The sequence below is a fragment of the Balearica regulorum genome, chromosome 11 (assembly GCF_011004875.1).
Source record: "Balearica regulorum gibbericeps isolate bBalReg1 chromosome 11, bBalReg1.pri, whole genome shotgun sequence".
NCBI lineage: Eukaryota > Metazoa > Chordata > Aves > Gruiformes > Gruidae > Balearica > Balearica regulorum.
In genome coordinates, this window is record NC_046194.1 from 21,139,266 (window position 1) to 21,157,946 (window position 18,681).

General features: G+C 45.8%; 1 protein-coding gene across 1 annotated transcript in view; it reads right to left on the minus strand.

Moving 5' to 3' along the window:
• TRPC5 (transient receptor potential cation channel subfamily C member 5) overlaps positions 1–15,249 on the minus strand; it is a 94,515-nt gene extending 79,266 nt beyond the window's left edge. The window contains exon 1 of the mRNA XM_075763651.1: positions 14,813–15,249. The gene's annotated coding sequence lies outside the window, so the exon portion shown is untranslated. The remainder of the gene's footprint in view (positions 1–14,812) is intronic.
• Between the last annotated feature and the right edge of the window lie 3,432 nt (positions 15,250–18,681).

Sequence of the window (18,681 nt, forward strand, 5' to 3'; positions counted from 1 at the left end):
ACCAAGAGGCCCTGGTCTTGGTTGCTGTAACAGGAATGTATTCTGTTTCTAGAATTCATTTTTTGCCTTCCTCCCAGCTTCGATAACTTTCTCTCACTGCACACCTCTCATTTTCAAGATACTGTCAGCACTGTTCTTTCCAGACACATAAAGCAGATAAAGTGTCTGATTAAAAAACAGATCCAAAAGGCTAAAGCCAGCTTGTATAACGAACAACTGGCAAAGATATTAAATGAAGACCTGGGGATTTTTTTCACTTACACTTTCAATGGGCATGGGCATAATGACCATGTACGGTTCTATAATTTCAAGCTCTATGGTTAGTAACAATCTTATTTTACACAATTTTTTGTCCATCTAATTAGCTGTAAGCATTCTTGAGCACTGTCCATTAAATTTTATTACCCACAATCAAGTTTTCATAACAGAATAGCAAAAATGACTGCAAAAAGAGTATCCATGGAAGACATGATATGTTACATGCATCACTGCAAGGGAAAATTGGGATTTTCCTCAAATCCTGAGCTGTTCCTAGGTGGACTGCATGATTGATTAAAATCCTGAGCCTGATTTTGCTTGAGGGTACGTTGTCACAAATCTAAAATTAATTCTTTGACTCTTTAGAATAACCCTGCATCCCCACTGGCTCAATTACATACAGGACTTGATTTGGCTTCACTGAAAGTATTCAGGTCTATGGTTTTCTCAAGACCTTCTCATTTTTCTGGTCCCTTTCTGTAACTATAATAAAGGAACAGGTTTATATTTAGTAGCTAGTTTCAGCTAGCACATAAATGAAAAAAATAAAATAATGAATTTTTTACACTGATGAACTAAAGACAAATTCTTCTCAACGTACTGAGGTTACATTTCCTAGGCCCTGAGTTCTGAAGTGCCACGATGGACCAGAATTATCTTTTTGTTTAATGTTACAGTACTGGTAGCCCAGCTATCTTTCCTCAGCTTCTTCAGTCCCTGTTTCTCTGAGATTTTCATCCCCTGCCCATCAAGTATCTTTGCACAGCACAGCTCTCAAGTGGGAAGCTAGATTCAGCACCAAGTTCCTTGTGCCCTCCAGCACTCTGAAGAGCCCTTGCATTCTCTTTTTTTAGCTGGATTTTGCTGTCAGTGAACACCTCTTTTCAATTTTGTCTAAAATACATTAGGCCAGTCGCTTGCTATTTGCTTTCTTGTTTGCACACCTTTGGCCTAGCAGGTCTGGCTCCTTCCTTCCAGAGGTGTTTTCAGAGCTACAGTTCAGGTCCATCTTTACTGATTTCTGATCAAAACACAGTAGTGTAGACCTTACAACCAGCAAGCACCTCTGACAACCACAAATACTGTTCTTCTGTGCAGCACCTCCAGCCAGAACGGCAGCCTGCAAAAGTTGAGCTGAACAGCCACATACATGTTCTCCAGCTTTCATACAGGCCATATGCAAGCATGGAAAACTATAGGGCATCAGCCACATGCGCAAAGGGTCCCCTGATGTTAGGTAGTGGCAAAGTTAGCTATCCACCTATTTGGCTCTGTCTAGGTGAGCACAAGTACCACCTTTCTCCCCACAATGAGCAAGGGATGCTGCTGCCACTGCTCATCGTAGCGTTCCCAGGGCAAGGAACTCATCTGCTCCTTGTCAGCCTTTCTCCTTGCAAGAAAGGTGTTTCAGCTGGAGTGAGAATTGGTGCATCTCTTAAATGTCTCTGTTCAATCCTATGCACTCAAGAATTTCTCCTGTCTCCTCAAAGTCTTCTACAATTAATTCATTCCATGTCAGCTTAGTAAGTGTCCCCTCTGGATGAATCCAAGCACTTTTGTGTTTGTTAGAAATTAGTTACTTGAACACACAGATTGGTTTTTTCCCCACTGGTTGCCTCTGTATTTCCATGGGGAGGATGAATGATGGAGAGGAGGGCTCTAAGCCCTGGGCTCTACCCATATTAACATCATGACTACAGCACTTCCCTCTGCCCTGCTTTTGCTCCAAGCTCTACCCTAAAATAAGTGCTTGCTGCTGACCCGACTGACCCTGGCACGATGTTGTGCATCACACTCTGTGCTAACGGTGTCACTGTTGTTCTCATTGCCCCCATGATGCCTGCTTGCCTCCTGCCCACACGCTCTTGCAATGGGAAGGAAGGCACTATGGTCCTTGCACCACTCCCCAAGGCCAGGCCTTGAGGCTCCAATGGCATTTATTCAGAGTATGCAATTTGGAAGGATTCCAAGTTGCAGATGCTTTTATACCTCAAGTCTTTCTTTTTCTTCCTAGTACTCTGGATTTGCTTTCATCCCTGAGGTGTCACAGAACAGTCCACCCTCGCTCAGTCATGGATGACTTATTTTCCGTGGCAAAATGAAAATGTTTTGCTAAGGGTATATTCTGGGCCTTGAAATAGGGTTTTTTTCTGTGAGAATTATTGCCCAGTTTCCCTTAATTTGTGCTTTGAGTTTTCTGTGGTGCTTTTAATGACAGCAGCACTCAAGCTCGCTCTGAATGCGCAAACAATGTCCCACTCGGTTAGTGAGATGCCCTCTGAAGCCAACAAACCTGCTCAACATATCATGCTAATACTAACACCAGTCCCAAACCTCTGCTGACTTAGCCACGATGCCATGCATCGCCTTCAAGGGGAGCTACAGGAGTGAGGGATCTGGGTGAAAGAAGTTGGACTCCTCCAAGAATTCCGCTCTATTTCATGTGAGCTACTGAGTGTCCTTGTAAATCCTTAGCAGAATGGTCCAGGCTGTTACACAGTGACTATTGCCTGGTGTCTGGCTATACTAGTTCCACAAATGTTAGTTGGCTGACATTTCAGGTTGAAAAAGTCAAATGCTATCCATGTTTCCCAAATTTCATTCTGGACTTCAGCTTTCTATAAAAGAAAATGAGGGGCAGTGATAGCTCTAGGGATGCTGCACTCCTGCCGAGGATCCTACAGTTTGAGCTGCCCCAAAACAAGCGCAAACACTGCACCAGATTATGTCACAGATAGATAGTGAATGGAAAGCTGGCATGAAATGTTCAGCATACCTCAAGTATGCTTGAAGCCTCCTTAAAGCCTGAAAAAGGTGAAACCACTCAAACAAACAAACAAACAAACACCATCCCTCCCTGGGGAAAAACCCAAGATTGCCCACTCTGGTTTGTGTAGTGTTTGACAAGAAGTACGCTCCCAAAGCCACTGCACCAGCCACTGAAGCCAGCCAGCCTCCTAAATCTGTTGCTGACAATGAAGCTGTTTGTTTGTCATCTCGAGGCGGAACAGGAATGACATTTCTGTTGCAGTGCAGTAAAAGGTTAGCACTTGCATAAGCTGATAAATGTGAAGTCAAGGTGACTATGTATTACATTAGCATAGGACTGCAAATCCTTAGGGCACACAGAGAAATCTAAGTAAGCAATATAAGCAACTATGGCATTGCAACTGAAAACGTCTCAGGGAAAATCCTCCCTTCACACGCATAAAATGCGGGACAAAATCTCATAGTGTGTTTGCAGTCTGCTAGGGAAACCAACACGAAGGTACAGGGGATGAATATTGCCTGTTAACATGGGAGATACCTTTTCCATGATACTATTACTTTCCATTAAGTGGAACAAAAAGACCCAAGTTCTGGAAACGGTGTCTCATTGTAACGCCTGCACGATTGGATGAATAAATCTGTTTTAATTAAATACCTTTTTTATAGTAGACTGTAACAAAATATTGCGAGAAAGTGAGAAGCTGATAACTGGCTTTGAGATTTCAAGTAACCTTCTCCTAATTAAGTCTGTATATATTTATATGTCATCTTAGTGCAAGAAAATACTTAGAGCTCTCCTTTTAACTTACTTTTCCATTTTCCCTTCTAGTGTTAGTTATTAATTTACTATGTTCTTCCTTCACATTACTTCAGCCAAAGCAGAGCCAAATTGTTTCAAATGCATCTTATGTATTCTGAATTTCATTCTGCTTATGCAGATTCACTTGTCTTGCTGACTTCAGTGACATAATTCCTAATTGCATGGGTAAAACTGAAAAGAGAAGCCACTATTCTGGACTCCTTCCTGCTTCGTTACACTGGGCTGATGCCATTGACTAGACTCACCAAATTAAAACTCTCCTCTAACTCAGCAGGGAAGGTATTGCAAAGCTTTGGAAGCACATCAAAGTATCTCCATGCTTTGCTTCTCGTTTCATGTACCACCGGTGTAGTCTATCACACGCCGTTATTGAACTTCTTCAGCTCTCAGCCCCATGTTTTGAGTTAGTCTCACTTTTGGGCTCTATCTTCCCTACTCAGCACCCCCAAAAAAAGCAAAAGAAGAGAACAAGTGCCAATTTAGGAGTATGTCTCTATCCATATGTCACCAGTGCTTTGCAGGGCTTGGATATGTGCAGCAAGGGGAGCTTTAGGACCAAATAAAGCACAAATTTGCAGGACCATCTTCTGGCACCTTATATATCCGTATGCAGAAATAGGGTGTCTTGGTAACAGGAAACATTGGAGGGTGCTCTGCAAAGACTGTACTGACATGACCCAGGAGGTTTAGGTCATGGTATTTTCCTGGGCTGTAACAAATACAAATAGGGTTCTTTATTGAAACAATCACATGTGGTTGGGTCCTAGTATTTCCTATGGGCTGAACCTATATTTTTCTGCCCCATAAGGTCTCCCCAGCTGCCCAGATATGAAAGGCATGGTCAGCAGTGCTACAAACACATACTAGGCGGGTCTAATGCGAACAGATGACTGGGTTTCCACTAGGAACAGTCCATTTCTTTAGTATTTATCAGTTCCCATGGACTCGGACACTCGTGCAAAGTGCAGTCATTCTCCATACATCTATGAAAACAGAGATGGTCAAACTAAAAAAAAAACCTTTTGGTATTCAAACACCCCTCTGTGTCTCCAGCATCCCCATTGCACAGAGGTGGTCGGTCTATCTAGGCTAGAAAAATTCTGCAGCTGGAGGAGGCTGTTTCCACGGTTCATTTTTCAGGTGCGAGAGGTTCTCTTTAGGACCAACCTGGTGCTCTTGATAATGATAATTGATCCATATGGATTCAACAAGAGTGTTGGATAAAAAACAGTAGATCAGGCCTCTGGATGCAAACCAAGATAAAAAGAGAATGAATTTAAATGAGAAAAGAGTAGGTCTACTTATGTGTTGCTTAATTTGGAAACAAACCAGTACTTTTGAATAGCATCAGTTATCTGTGATATTTATAAATGATCGTTCCTATAAAAGACTGAAGAGAAGACCTGCCCATATTCCTCACTTTCCCTATTTGCAGATTAGAATTCAGTCATTTTCCCCCTGCTTTGGGCTGACCTTAGCAGCAATAAGATTGACACCTATGTAATGGAGAAAAAAAGACTGCCCCACAGCTTGATCTATTCATCATCCAGCAAGACAGAGACAAAGAATCAACCTGGACGCTTCTTCTGCAAACTTCTACAGGAGCTTCTTCTACAAACTCTCTTGCTTGGATCCTCCATCTAAGAGTGCTTCATAATTATTTCATAAATATCCTACTTTATGTTCCTTTTTTCCCAACTACCAGTCTCATTTTAGTGCTGGACATGTTCAATGTTGAGTTTAAGCTGTTATAACGACACAATGTGCGTGTGTGCAGCTGCACCACTGCTAATGGTCTCTTTGTGGGAAGCGGGCTGGGCTTTGTGCCCCCCCCACCCCATCTCACATCTCAGTTTATGACTTGATTCCCCATCTAGTACTCACAAAGGCATATTGTATATGTTGGGACTATAAAAGATGATTAAAATGGGAATCCATCCATCACAAAATCTACACAGCACGTTGGTATCCCTCGTGTAACCATGTTACTAGTAGGACACTGTTCTTTTGCTTCTGAATTAATAAACAGAACTCAGTGACAGCTTTGTGGGCACAGCATCAAGGAAGCTTTGACTTCTCGATCTTGCATGATCATGGGCATGCTGCTGTGTTTCTCTTTCCTTGTCTGTAAAATGGGTGACAATGCTGCTAAGCTACCCTAACTCCACATTAAGAGGCTCAATCCATAAAGCAGATTTCAACAGCAACTGCAATGTGGGCACAGTATTAACACCATTTAACATACTCCATATTTTCCAGAAATGAACAAGAACTAAAAGCATAATTCGATTTCTTTTGAACTCTGCATTCTCTTTGTAATGCTTCAACATTTAAGCATAGGAAAACGCTACTGACCAGGCCTCACTGCTTTGTGACTGCACACTGCTGTATGGCCCAACGTGTACCCACTCATGCATGGTTATCACTTGAAAAGGGAGGAAACCCCATGCTGTAATTCGTGCCACGGCACTCAGCTTGCCAGTACTACCGGCATTTGAACAGAGCAGGCTCTCAGGCTCAAGCATCAGTGTCTGGATCAAGAAGAGCCACGTTCTCTGGCTGCCCAAATTTCCCTACAGGCACCACAGAAAGTGAGAGATCAGTCTACAAGCCATTGCTGGCAAAAATGTGTTTGGCCAAACATCCAGGAATACCAGAGCCATTTGTAGAACCTGGATCAGGGTCTGAAATGCCTATAAACAACAACAAAATCCATCTAACAATGTAATTGCTGTGAATAATCTGGCTGCAGTGATTTGACAGGTGTTTGTGATCTTATCCTAGTTCAAATACAGGAACAATCAGGCACAGGATACTCTCACAGCACCACAGCCTCAGCACTGCAAGTTCGGCGGCTAAAGGCCTTCAGCCAAGCAGAATAACCAGATTAAAAGACTCTAAAAGAGCACTGCCGTGAAAGGGGCTATGTGGCAGGACTGCAGGAATCACATCTCTGTGACTCTGTCTGGAGCAACTCCTTAGTTCCCTTCACCTCAGCCTGTCACAGTGCAAAACAATGCATTCAGCTTTTATCCAGCCATTTGTAACTCCATGCTTACCAAGTGCTGAGCCTAAGCACAAGCCCAAACTCCTGGGCTGAGTCAGCCCCCATTCTGGGAGGGACAGAAAGATGCTTCTGAAGAGGTCACCTTCACAAGTCGCCTGCCATGCCAGTGAAGGCAAGTGTTCCTGCTCCAGATACACACCTCCGGTCACGGAGGGGAAGCTCTGCATGCAGAAGCAGGAAAAAAAGAACAGCTCTGATCCTAAAAAAGCAGACACACAAAACAGCCCCGAATGGGCCTGCTCTGCATGGGTCAGTGCCACAGGGGAGGGAGATTTCTTTCCAGTTGATTTTTGCAAGAGAGAAGGATTAATCCAAATATGCATGGGAAAGTCATGGCAGCAACCCTGCTCCTTCATTACACCCCAAATACTTCACCCTGAATTTTGGTGCCATCAGATATCGGGCTTTAACAAAGAATGAAAATAAGTCATCCAGGGGACAGCAAGAACATCTGAAAAAAGCCCAACATTGTTCTTCAAGCCCAGATCCAAAGCTCAGTAAAGTCGTTGGGAATTTTTCCAGTTCCCACTGTTGTTTCTGTGCTCACCTTGTAGGTCCAGAGGGTCCCTTCAGATTTCACCAGCAATTCAACCCACAGCCAGTCCCAGAACTGATGGAAGAGGACAGTCAGATTAGAGCCACATTTCCCTTCAGAATTGGGAATTCTGAGAATTGAGCTTCACCTTGGACTGGAAATGTCTCTGAGCAGGGACCAAACAGAGCTAATAGCTCTGACAAATCTGATCTTTCTTCCATACAAGAAAGACGAAACAGACTTTGGGCCAGGCCCACCCTTGTGCTGGTGGCCTTTCCTAGCCTTTTTCTTTCCCCAGCCCTCTGCTGCGTGATTTAAGTACCAGGCTCTTGGCTTCTCTATATACTCTATTTTGCATAAATAATTACAAACTTTCAGGGCTTGGCGACTGTTATGTCTGTAGGCTGGAGTGACATTTTGGGAACTTAGAAGATTTTTGTAGGAAGACATTTTCTGTCTTGTTCCATTCATGAGTACATTCAAATCTTTGGCAAAATCAGAAGACAACCCAGAAAGATCTGCTAGTATTTGTGCTACCTGACCCACTCCACAGATGTATGGCCAGTGTAGATGAACTATTTTTGACCGGAGATTGGTCGGAAATCCTTCCATGAAGAGCTAGAAGACTCCTAAAACACCTCTTCCTTTCATCCATTGCAGCATCCTGCATATATTACTTTCAGTCAAGCTACTCTTCAACTTCTTTCTTTTCCCAAACTATTTCAGTCAACCAGGGGTTCATGTGGCTTCTGTGGACAGCAATGGGTTTATTTTTGAGAGGGGTGTCTACCCTCACTAATTACATTTTGTGCCAATAACTAATGTGATGGCTTGTTGACTGCTGATATTCATACCCATGTCTTTGACAGGCAAGGCGCCCACTCACCAGCTGCTCAGCCTGTTTGATTAGGTTATAGACAGGGTGCAGGGAAAACTGCAGGAGATAATGTGGAAGTGAAGCCATTTTGTGTGTGTGCGCAGGCGTGCGTGCTTGCAGGACCATAACATACCGCTTCTTGTCACCAGCCCTTCATGTAATCTTAGTAGTGTGCATGTGTGCACACCAGCGTCAATCCCTGTATATGGTGAAGAAGTAAGGGGAGCTGGAAAGATATCATTTCAAACTTGGCGTGATTTCAAGATCAATAGAAACCCACAGACAAATGTCAGAACATTTGCCCTAACACTCCATAAACACAGAGCTCCAGGTTTAAACAAAGATGTGCATTTTAAGGCATACACTTGTTTTAGACCTTGAGTCTGAGAAGCCTGAAGCTCTTTTCCCAGCTATAGAGCACACCTCTGGGCTGGGTTCAGCTTGTGCCCCTTATCTCTGGCACAGAGGGGTCTGTCAGGAACAGTGACGCGGCCGTGTTGTATGTATCTCCTGTTGTGCATCCCCCTGAGAGCGGGAGCTGGCAATGGGGTGTCAGCCAGGACCCCAGGGGAGCTGCTCTCCCTGCTGAGGAACCAGGAGGCTGCTGGAGAACGGGGCTGCTGGCTGGGCAGCCCTTTTCTCTCCAGCCAGCCCTGTGAAGCCGCTGGGCACAGTCAGCTCCAGATATGGCCCTCACCGACTTTGCCAAGAGGGAGGTTAGTCTTTGTTTTCTTGCTGAAGAAATAGGGAAGCAAGTTTGCAGGAGAAGCAAACTTAGGAAGACTTTTAGGATTCTTCAGAGACTCAGTCTGCTCTTCCCAAATGAGGATCCCCTGATGGTGTTATACAGGAAAGAAAGATCCAGGTAAAGGATTTGCACTACAGTCTTAAATAATACCGCAGGAACTTCACATCTTTTGTTCAAACATTCTCTGTGTTCTCCTGCCCTCTTCCTCTTTCCTAGATCAGGCTTTCCTTCCTTTGCCAATGTAACCTCTCCCTCTCTTGAGGCAGATGCTTCTCTTTGAAATAGCCTTCCTAGCTGTACCTTGGGGACCCATCTCACCAGCCCCTTGTCCATTTATTCAGTGACTGTGTCCCTGCATCTAACTCAACCTCCCAAGAGAAACAGGTGAACAGTCAGTGACAAGGCACCGACATCCTAGGAATCTTTATTCCTCTTGTTCCCATTAGGAACAATGTTAGGGCATTAGGGCAATTTTATAAACCTGGAGGTCATTCCACCTGGAAACTTTCAAATACCCCAATACCCATAATACTGATATTTCCATTAACTGCAGCTCCGGGCTAAGTAAGAGATCAGCACCTCCATTTCATAATGCAGCACAAACCAGAATGAACAGGACACACAGACTGAACGAGAGAGTGCAATTATTTCATCTTCTTGTCCCAGACAGAGCCCCGAGCCCCAAATGGCTTCATCCTCTCACACTGCTTTGCCAGTAAGACTTCACACAATGAAATTCTTGCAGCTTCCTATGTTAATCCATTAATACCTGTGAGAGCAGGCTGAAATCTCTACTCTGGTTATCATTCTGGAACCAAAATGCCCAGTAAACACTATTCCATAAGCTCTATTCTTCCCTCTTTATTTTACTGAGAAGAAAGTGAATTGCTGTTTTAGCAAGCTATGTGTGTTGGTGCTGAGAGAACACAGGAATAGATTAGACCCAGGATTCTATTCCAGGATGTTATCTCTGGTGACGGGCAGCAGTCTGTGTCCACTGCATTTACAGCGACTGTTCCCTTCTGCACTCTCCCTGCATCTGGGAATTCATAGCGTAGAGAGCCAGAGGTTACATCCAGACCATTGTGTTTCCTAGCCACTCTCTGTTCGTTGTGAACTCATCTCATCTTTTTCAACCTGCCCATACTTTTGCCCTCCACAGCATCCTGTGGTAATCAGCATTACAATTTAATTAGCAGACATGATAGGAAACATATCTGACGCTATTCAGGTGCTTAAGTCAATCCTTCCCAAGCAGTGAATCAGATTCCTCTCTAAGGATGCAAAAGGAATGCAGGTCATGTGAGAGGGGCCAGAAAATTGCTTCAGTTCTCACTGGAACATGTTCACTGCACATGAAGAGGGAGAGAAACTGAGAAGGGAGAAGGGAATAAGGACAAAGTAGCTTCCTAGCTTGAATCTAGAGACTGAGTTGAGAATAAATAATACATGTCTAATGATCTAAGTCTCCTATCATGGCCACTGTGATCAACCTGTGACCAACTGTGACTATACAAAACCTGATAGAAAATAAAAAATGGAGAAATGAGCACTGAGGTCTACCTGCCACTCATACACGTAGAAAAACATACCTTGTCTCTCCAGTTCCTCCCCTTCACAGCCATCATCTCATAGAAAACACTGCAGAGATGCCAAACCTGCGGCCACACTTCACTCTAAGGACTCCTCACTGCTTTCCAAGACAGGAAGTCTCAGAAAGAGTACAGGTTTTACATTGAACAACTCCACACAGCAACACATCATCCTGTCTTTACCATGATGGTAAAAGTGGCCAAAACAGGAGGCAGGTTAGCCAGCAGGGAAGCAGAGCTCTGGGGAACTGATCCTTGTGCAGCAGAAGGGAACCAGCCCCAGCTCTCCTCATTTCAGCCCCAGATGCCAGCGCATTTCTTGCTTCCCCAAGAGGGAACTTAACCTAACTTACCCTGAAAACACACTGAAGCGTAATAGCACAGACAGCTGAAAGGGATAAAAATCCTGCCCCACCTTTCCAGTGACTGCAGTCTTCCACACACAGAGACAACTCCATCTTCTTATGCCTTTTAACTGCACTGGGCCTGGGCATTCAAAAGAGGACCTGACTGGCAAGATGCTCTGTTGCAGTGATTTGTGCTTACTGGTCATTTCCCTTGGCAGGAAAAACAAATGAGAACAGCCTTTGCCTTGCTCTGATTTTGTGCTAGAAACTCACCTAGCTAAGAAGAAACCTACAGTTGTTTCGGAGCCACTGACTTGCTCTGGTACTTCTTAATCTGAACCACAAGCTGGGTCTGGATCCTTCTGCAGTTACTCCTATCAACACCACATTGCGATCCAGGATTTTGGGTTCAGAAACTTCCAGGAATCACTTCCCAGCTCGTATTTTTCGTGAACTGGGTATTGTAGAGACTACCAATCAGTCACTGGCAGTGTCCTGCCTCTCTGAGACAGGCAGTACACCTGGTTCCCAGCTCTCATAGCAGGGCATTTAAATGAGCCCAAATGCAGCTTTTGACATGAGCCTGCTCGCCTTTGTACCAGGCTGTCAGCCCAAGCAACTGGAAAACTCTGCTTGCTTGTAATACTTGCATTTAGGCACTCACTTCATACAGGTTCCTCTCATTACCAAAGGTAAAAGACTGTGGCAAATTCAGTCCAGAGTTTTTGGTGGTTGAATCCTGCCGAACTTGGTGATCCTTGCTGATCATGTCATTATAAATGTCTTATCCTTGAGGCTGGCTATTCTCTGCTCTCTCATGTTTTCCTTTCTCTCTCTCTAGCCAGAAATGATTTACATGTTTGTTTACTCTGAGCTACATTCATCTGAGTCATTCAGCAGCCCTCTACCCACAATCATATTACAGCAAATTTTGAATTGGAGTCTCAGTGAGTGAATATTATGCTGTTGTGAACATGAGAACAGGGGGCTAAATTCTGGGATGGATTCTGCCACTGGGTTTCAAGAAGAACTGACCTTTGCTACAAACATGCCAAAATTCAGCAGGATCATAATCCCCCGTGTTCTACATTACTTCATAAAGAAAGAGAAACTCCAGGCAAAGAAATTACTCTATATTTACACCAGTGTAACAATTAGTAGGATTTGGCTCATTTCGTACAAATTATACTACTGTACTTGTAGGAATAATTTTTTTCTGTTTCAAACTAATTTTAGCCACCCTTGAGTGGTGATTATCGAGCTCTTCCATCTGTTGTAGAAAAAAATTATTTGCACATAGCTTTTGTGAATTTTGTCCTCTGAGGTATGTTTTCAAGAACTGTATCTCTCAAAAAACAATGTAATCATATTATTAGCAAGACTCATAACTCAGCTGACAGTACCTTGTCTATTAAATCCACAACATGAAAAGACCTCAGAAATGACGTTCTAAGATTTTTTTAAGGTTGTCTGAAAATAAATCTTTGCAAAAAGCAAGCTAATCAAGGAATTTTGTGTCTTTCATTACCTCAAATGCAATTTTGAGTAAAAGCTATTCAGAGATTCTACCAAAGCAGATGTTTAAGGAAAATAACAATGCCTTTTAAAAAATATATTGCAAAACCAATGAGATTTCAATATGCTAGAATGAAAGCAATCCACATCAAAATATAAGGAATTCTCTCAGAATACCAGTAATAAAAATAAGGAATTCTGTTAACGTTCAATGCACTTGCAAGATAAATTAAAGCCGATGAGAGGTTAGTAGCAAACTCAAGTCCTTTTCCATCTAGTTTCTTTTCACAGCTTAAAACAACAACAACAAAAAAGCAGCACCTGGACCTTTTTCTTTACTTTTAATGCTAGAAATGTGCCCTGTAGCAGTATTTGAGACATAGTTCTTGCCTAGGAAGAGTGGCTTCTAGCTGATAGTGTATTGATCATTGCTATATCTCAGAATAAAAGTACAACCAGATGGAACAGCAAAACCACCCCATGGAGACCAGCGGGCTCACAGTGGGCCAGTTTGATGTCATGGTCAGGGTAAGCTCTTTCATGTCTTCATCCACCACTTAGAGCTTAAACGGTCTAGGACTGAAGTGTTTCTCCAGCTTATGATTACTGCCAAGTTATACGCAGAGAAACTGGGGGCAAATATTCATGGAGAGAACAAAGAGTGACACGTTTGATAACATCCAAATGTGATTTTTTTTTTTCTTTTCTTGAGAAATAATACTAGATTTCTTTACAGAGGAATATCACTCAAGAAAATAGTTCCTTTAGTCTGCTTTGGAGTTTGAGAAGACATTTGGCTACGGTTTCAATAAATCGCCTAAAGATACCACTTCAACTTCTGAAAAGCAGTTTTAAAACAGCAATACAGTAATTTGCATACACACAGTAATTCCCTGGCTGAAAAGTGTTTTCAAGGGCTTCTGAGTAGCTTCACACAGCCCTGAGAAGCAGTAACACAGGATAAGCCATATTTTAAGGAGAAGGCGAGCAACACCGAAGAAGACTGAGAGACTTGCCCAGGATCAAGAAGGATGTCCACAAACCAGAAGTAAATAACCTTCCTCAGATCTTCTCCCACAGGGATACGCGCGCGCGCACGCACACACACACAGAGGCACTGTAACCACATGACCATCTTCTTTCCAAAAATCTTTCCTTCCATCTCCTCTTGCATTCTGCACAGGGCGCCGCATTACATAAGCTTGCTTGCAAGGAGGTGCAACTGACACAAAACTTAGGGTTTACATTCAACCAGCAGGAAGATGAAATATTTTTTTATAATGCAGTGGAAAAGTTAAGAGAAAGTGATCAAACGGACTGGAAGTTCAAAGCGACATTGCTCCCTTGCAGCAGCAGTGAGAATGCAAGACTTCATACATGACTGTTCAACCATGTTACCTAGAGCACGTAGAATTTAATGGAAGACTTGCACATTACCATATTCATAACCATGACTAACAAATCTGTTGTCAATGCCACCAAAAATATCACACAAGCAGAATGTTTTTATACCAAAGAGACCACTGAAGTCACGGCTCTATAGTAAACAAATGAACTTACAAAGAGTCTTGAAAATCAGCCCTGACTTTTTTTTTCGGCTGCGGAATTTGATAAACTATAAACTGCAAGATGTCCGATAGTCTGTGGACCGAGGGGATGATAAATGAGGCATTTCTTCTGTGACCATCACAGCGGAGAACAACCCTTCCGATGTCACTGTTACCCTTCCCATTTTGAGGGCTCGTGGGTCAGCGAGACCAGGTCAAAGGATACCCTAATTAATAATTAATTTGCATTTGTATTTAACCCCTACATGTGAGGATGCCGGCGGCTGATCCGGTACGCGCCCTACGTGCTATCATTTAGCGCAAGGACAGCTACAATTCACCACCGTCCCTCAGGCTGCGAGTCCCGGCGGTGCCGGCAACTCCCGCGGGGAAGCGCGGCCCGCCCGCCCCGGCCCTGCTGCACCGCGGCCGCTGTCAACTTCAGCGGGAGAAACCCCCGGAGCCGGGGCAGGCGGATGCCTTGTGCCTGCGGGCGGTGAGGGTGATGTAGAGGAGCGGCCCCTGTCACACGCGGCTGGTGTGCGGCGCCCGAGGACACGGGGCGAGGGGAGTATTTAACAGCCGCGGCTCCAAGTTCGGGCAGCGCCAAGAGGGGACCGAGGGGGGCTCTCGGCCCCGTCCTCCCGCCTGGCCCCGCCGCCGAGGGGCCGTTCCCCGCGCAAGGTGCGCGCCCGCCTGCCGCCCCGTCCCCCTCCCGCCCCGGGGGGACCGCTCACCTCCGCGCCGCTCCGTCAGGCTCTACATGCCGGGGGTGCCCGCGGGCCCGGGGCGCCGGGCCGCGCCGCTCATTTGTAATCCGCTCCGCGCCGAGCGCCGCGGGGGGGGGGAGCCCCCATGCCGCCCCGCCCGCGCTGCCCAGCCGGTGCGCCCGAGGCGGGCGCGCTACGCCGCTGCCGCCGGCGCGGAGCTGCGGAGCCGCCGGCAGGCAGGGCAGGGCGGGCGCGGCATCGCGCTCCTCGCCCCGGCAGCGGGCAGGCGCCGGGCAGGGCTGCGACCCGCGTCCAAAAAAGCCGGGTCTGCGCGGTGCTCCCTGCCGCCCCCGCCGCCTCCGACCGCCCCTCGGCGGCAGCCGGGCCCGAGCCGGAGCGGAGCGTCGCGCCCAGGCACACGCAGCGCCCCTCGCACTCCCTCACAGGCACACACCGCCCCTCACGCGCACGGATACGTCCGCCCCTCACACACTCGCAGGCATACAGCCGTCCCTCACACACTCACACACTCACACTCATACACATACACCCTCCCCTCACACACTCGCAAGGATATAGCTGTCCCTCACACACTCACACTCATACACATACACCCTCCCCTCACTCACAGGGATACAGCTGCCCCTCACACACTCACACTCATACACACGTACTGCCTCCTTCTCTCTTTCACACACACACACCCCCCCCCCTAGACACACGGACACAGACTCCCCTCACACACCCACACAGTCATACACCCCCCCACACACACCCCCACACATCCACCCACCCACACCCACAGAACTACCCCCCCTACACACACACCCCCACATCCACACCCCACATGCACACCTCCACAAACACCCCCACACAAATCCACCCCAACACACACACACATCCACTCACACACATACTCCCCCACACACCCCCATACACACCCACACACACCCATACACACACCCGTACACACACCCACACACCCACCCACACACCCATACACACACCCATACATCCCCCCACACACACTCCACGCTCTCCAGGCCTGGCCTGGGTGCAACACTGGGCCCCCCACAGGCTGGGCCTGCAGCGAGGAGGCTGAGGGTCGGCCCTCTGGCCCTCTGTCTGGCCCTCCATCTGGCCCTCCACCCCTCCATCCCAGCCTCTCCTGGGGTGGTGAGAGCTGCTGGAGAGGCAAGCAACCCCGGCCTGAGCCCCCTGACGCAGGACACCCCCAACGGCCTGCCTCGGCCGCACCCAGCCATATTCCCTCCTGTCAGCACACCATCGTGATCCCGTTCAGTGACCAGCTCTCGACTTCAACTTTCCAGCCATGTCAGGGCTCTTGAGTTCATCTCTCCGCTTCCCAGGCACTTTGACACACAGGTTTCTAAATCTATCAGATAACTGAGAAAACCTCATAACTCATTTACCGACAGACTGAATCCAGGGAAATCCAGTTTGTACCTTTTCCCTGGCCAGGAAAGCTTTCCTCTGGTCAACAGGAGAGCCTTTTTCTCTCTTTCCCTCCTTCCCTTTCCCACTGACTCCCCCAGGTTATACTGGTAATACTGGGGTCCTCTTCCCACCTTTCCGCACTTTTAAATGTTATTTACACCAGAAGAGAGGAGCTCCACCCGCGGCATTTGCACCAATCCTGCCTTCACCGTCACACTGTGATGTTGCCCACGGCCAGACCTGTGATGGGGAGGATCGTGCCGTCCCAACAGCACCCGTGCAGGAGCACGTTGTGTTTCTTACTCTGCTCCCCCATGCTAATCCCCTGCGGTTCTGTCACAGGCACAAAATCTCAGCATTAAATTCTTTTTCCTTTGTAAGCACTGTAATTGCTACAATGAGCCTTTCTTACCATTTTACGCTTGAAACCAAGACTTGATGCTCAGGAGTTTGTAATTTGCCTTATAGACACGTCAAACCCATGTCCTGCCCTCTTTAATGATCAAAATTGTTGCCAAACTCCCCTAAATTTTGCTGCGATATTAAAAGATGAATAACACGTACGAATGTTCTGAACTCGCTGCACTTCGCCAGCACTTTTCCTGAGAAAGCACTTTACTAGCTACAGTCTGTGCACAGGGACCACTTTATCTGTCACAGAGATGTACCCACCTATAAGGTGTAATGCAACAACGGCTTTAATGGGGCACAACAACATTGCGTAGACAACAACGGGCTCCGCAGCTCGAAGTGCTGGAGCCTGCCGGCAGCCACACTAGGAATGCACAAGCTAAATCGGTCAGAGCATCCGGACAAACGCTTCTTCCCCTGCAAAACAGTACCAGAGTCAACTCAATATTTTATCACTGCAAATGTTTAGAAGCCCTCCCTGTCCTCCGAGGTACTGAGTAGCGCTGAGTAAATGATTCAGAGCAAATAATTTATTCAAAACTTCTGCCTGCATTTTGTGTCAGTCCAAGAACACAAAATGATTTTCTTCCTGCTTAGATTCAGTCAACCCATGCTTAAGAGTTTGGGTTTTAAATCCAAGGACCGGGACACGTGACGCGTTGCTGCAGGGGTTTCGCTGTGCCGTATATACGTGTATGTGCTGAGTGGGTGCAGTTGGCTTTGTAAATGACATCCATTTGTCCCCGTTCCAGCAGGATGAACTGAATTTACTGCCAGGGAATGGCCTTGAGCCCAAGGAGAGAGTCCCGTTAGCAGCCAAGATTAGGTGCAGATTATAGATAGAAAATAGTTTTAGTGAGAAAGGAAAAAAAATAACTGCAAACATGAAGTAAAAGCCTCAGGTCATTGTATAGTGACAACATAGGTCAGGGCTTCTCTGGCAAGCCTGATTGGTTTAATTAATTTTCTCTTGTATATTCTCTGTAAGATTTTTATTCTCCTGCATTTTACGACAGATCCTAGCCCTGGTTTCTGCCCAGCCAGGGCCTCTTACAAGGTGACCACAGTCTGGAAGAGCAAAGGGTTGATTTTCACACATATAAAAAGGGTGCGGTGCCACCCCAAGGGACAATAGGACAAGCCGCTGAAGCTCGGCGTGTTGGAGACGCGGGTGGCCGATGCCGGTGCGAGCAGGGAAACGGGACAAGGCTGCAGCGAGTGCTGGCTCTGCCCCTGGCTGTGACGGGGTGCGAGGCAGCGGGGAGCTTCACTCAAAAAGCAATGCAAAACACCCCCCCAAAAATCCCATAAATGCAGGAAATTAAAAAGCAGTGTCATTTTTGAAAAGCGATGCTAACCCAAACTCCATTTTAAAAGTATATATATGTATATCCCCTTTGGGAAGTCATTCCTCTGGAGCCACTTAAACTAAATTAAAGCATAAAGGACCAGATTTCCATTTACACCAAACTCCGGCAGTGTGCAATGGTACCTCTGTCAATCAGAGTCAGGCCCAGTGGTGCATTGACAACCAATTTTGTCTCACAAAAGCTGTCTGGTGGCAGTAATCTCAAGAACAAAACCAAGTTAAGATGGGCAAGATTGTTTATTTCCCATTTCCCTACCATAAAGTGAAGCAGGACAGTAGCTGAGCCCTGAAAACAGAGAGGGGAACAGTTATTCTTAGCAATAAAGCTTCTGGAAAATGCCTTTTATCTCACTGGAAAAAAATGTATATTCCTTCATCATGCAGAAAGGGAGATTTTGCATATTTTAATTAGATCAGTTGAAAAGTTGGGGAAAAAAAAAGAACCTACTTTGCTGTCAAGCTCCTTCGCGAAGAAAAGTTCTGAAAGTTCAGGAACTTGGAAAGAGCTTTAAATCTCTATGGCTAAAAATAATTCGTCCCTTAAGAAAATGCCATAGATTTTTTTTTCCTTTTTTTTTTATCACTGCCTTAGATGACTTCAGGTCATCAGAACATGGATATTAAACTAGGAAACTGGAATTCTTTTTCTTTTTAACTT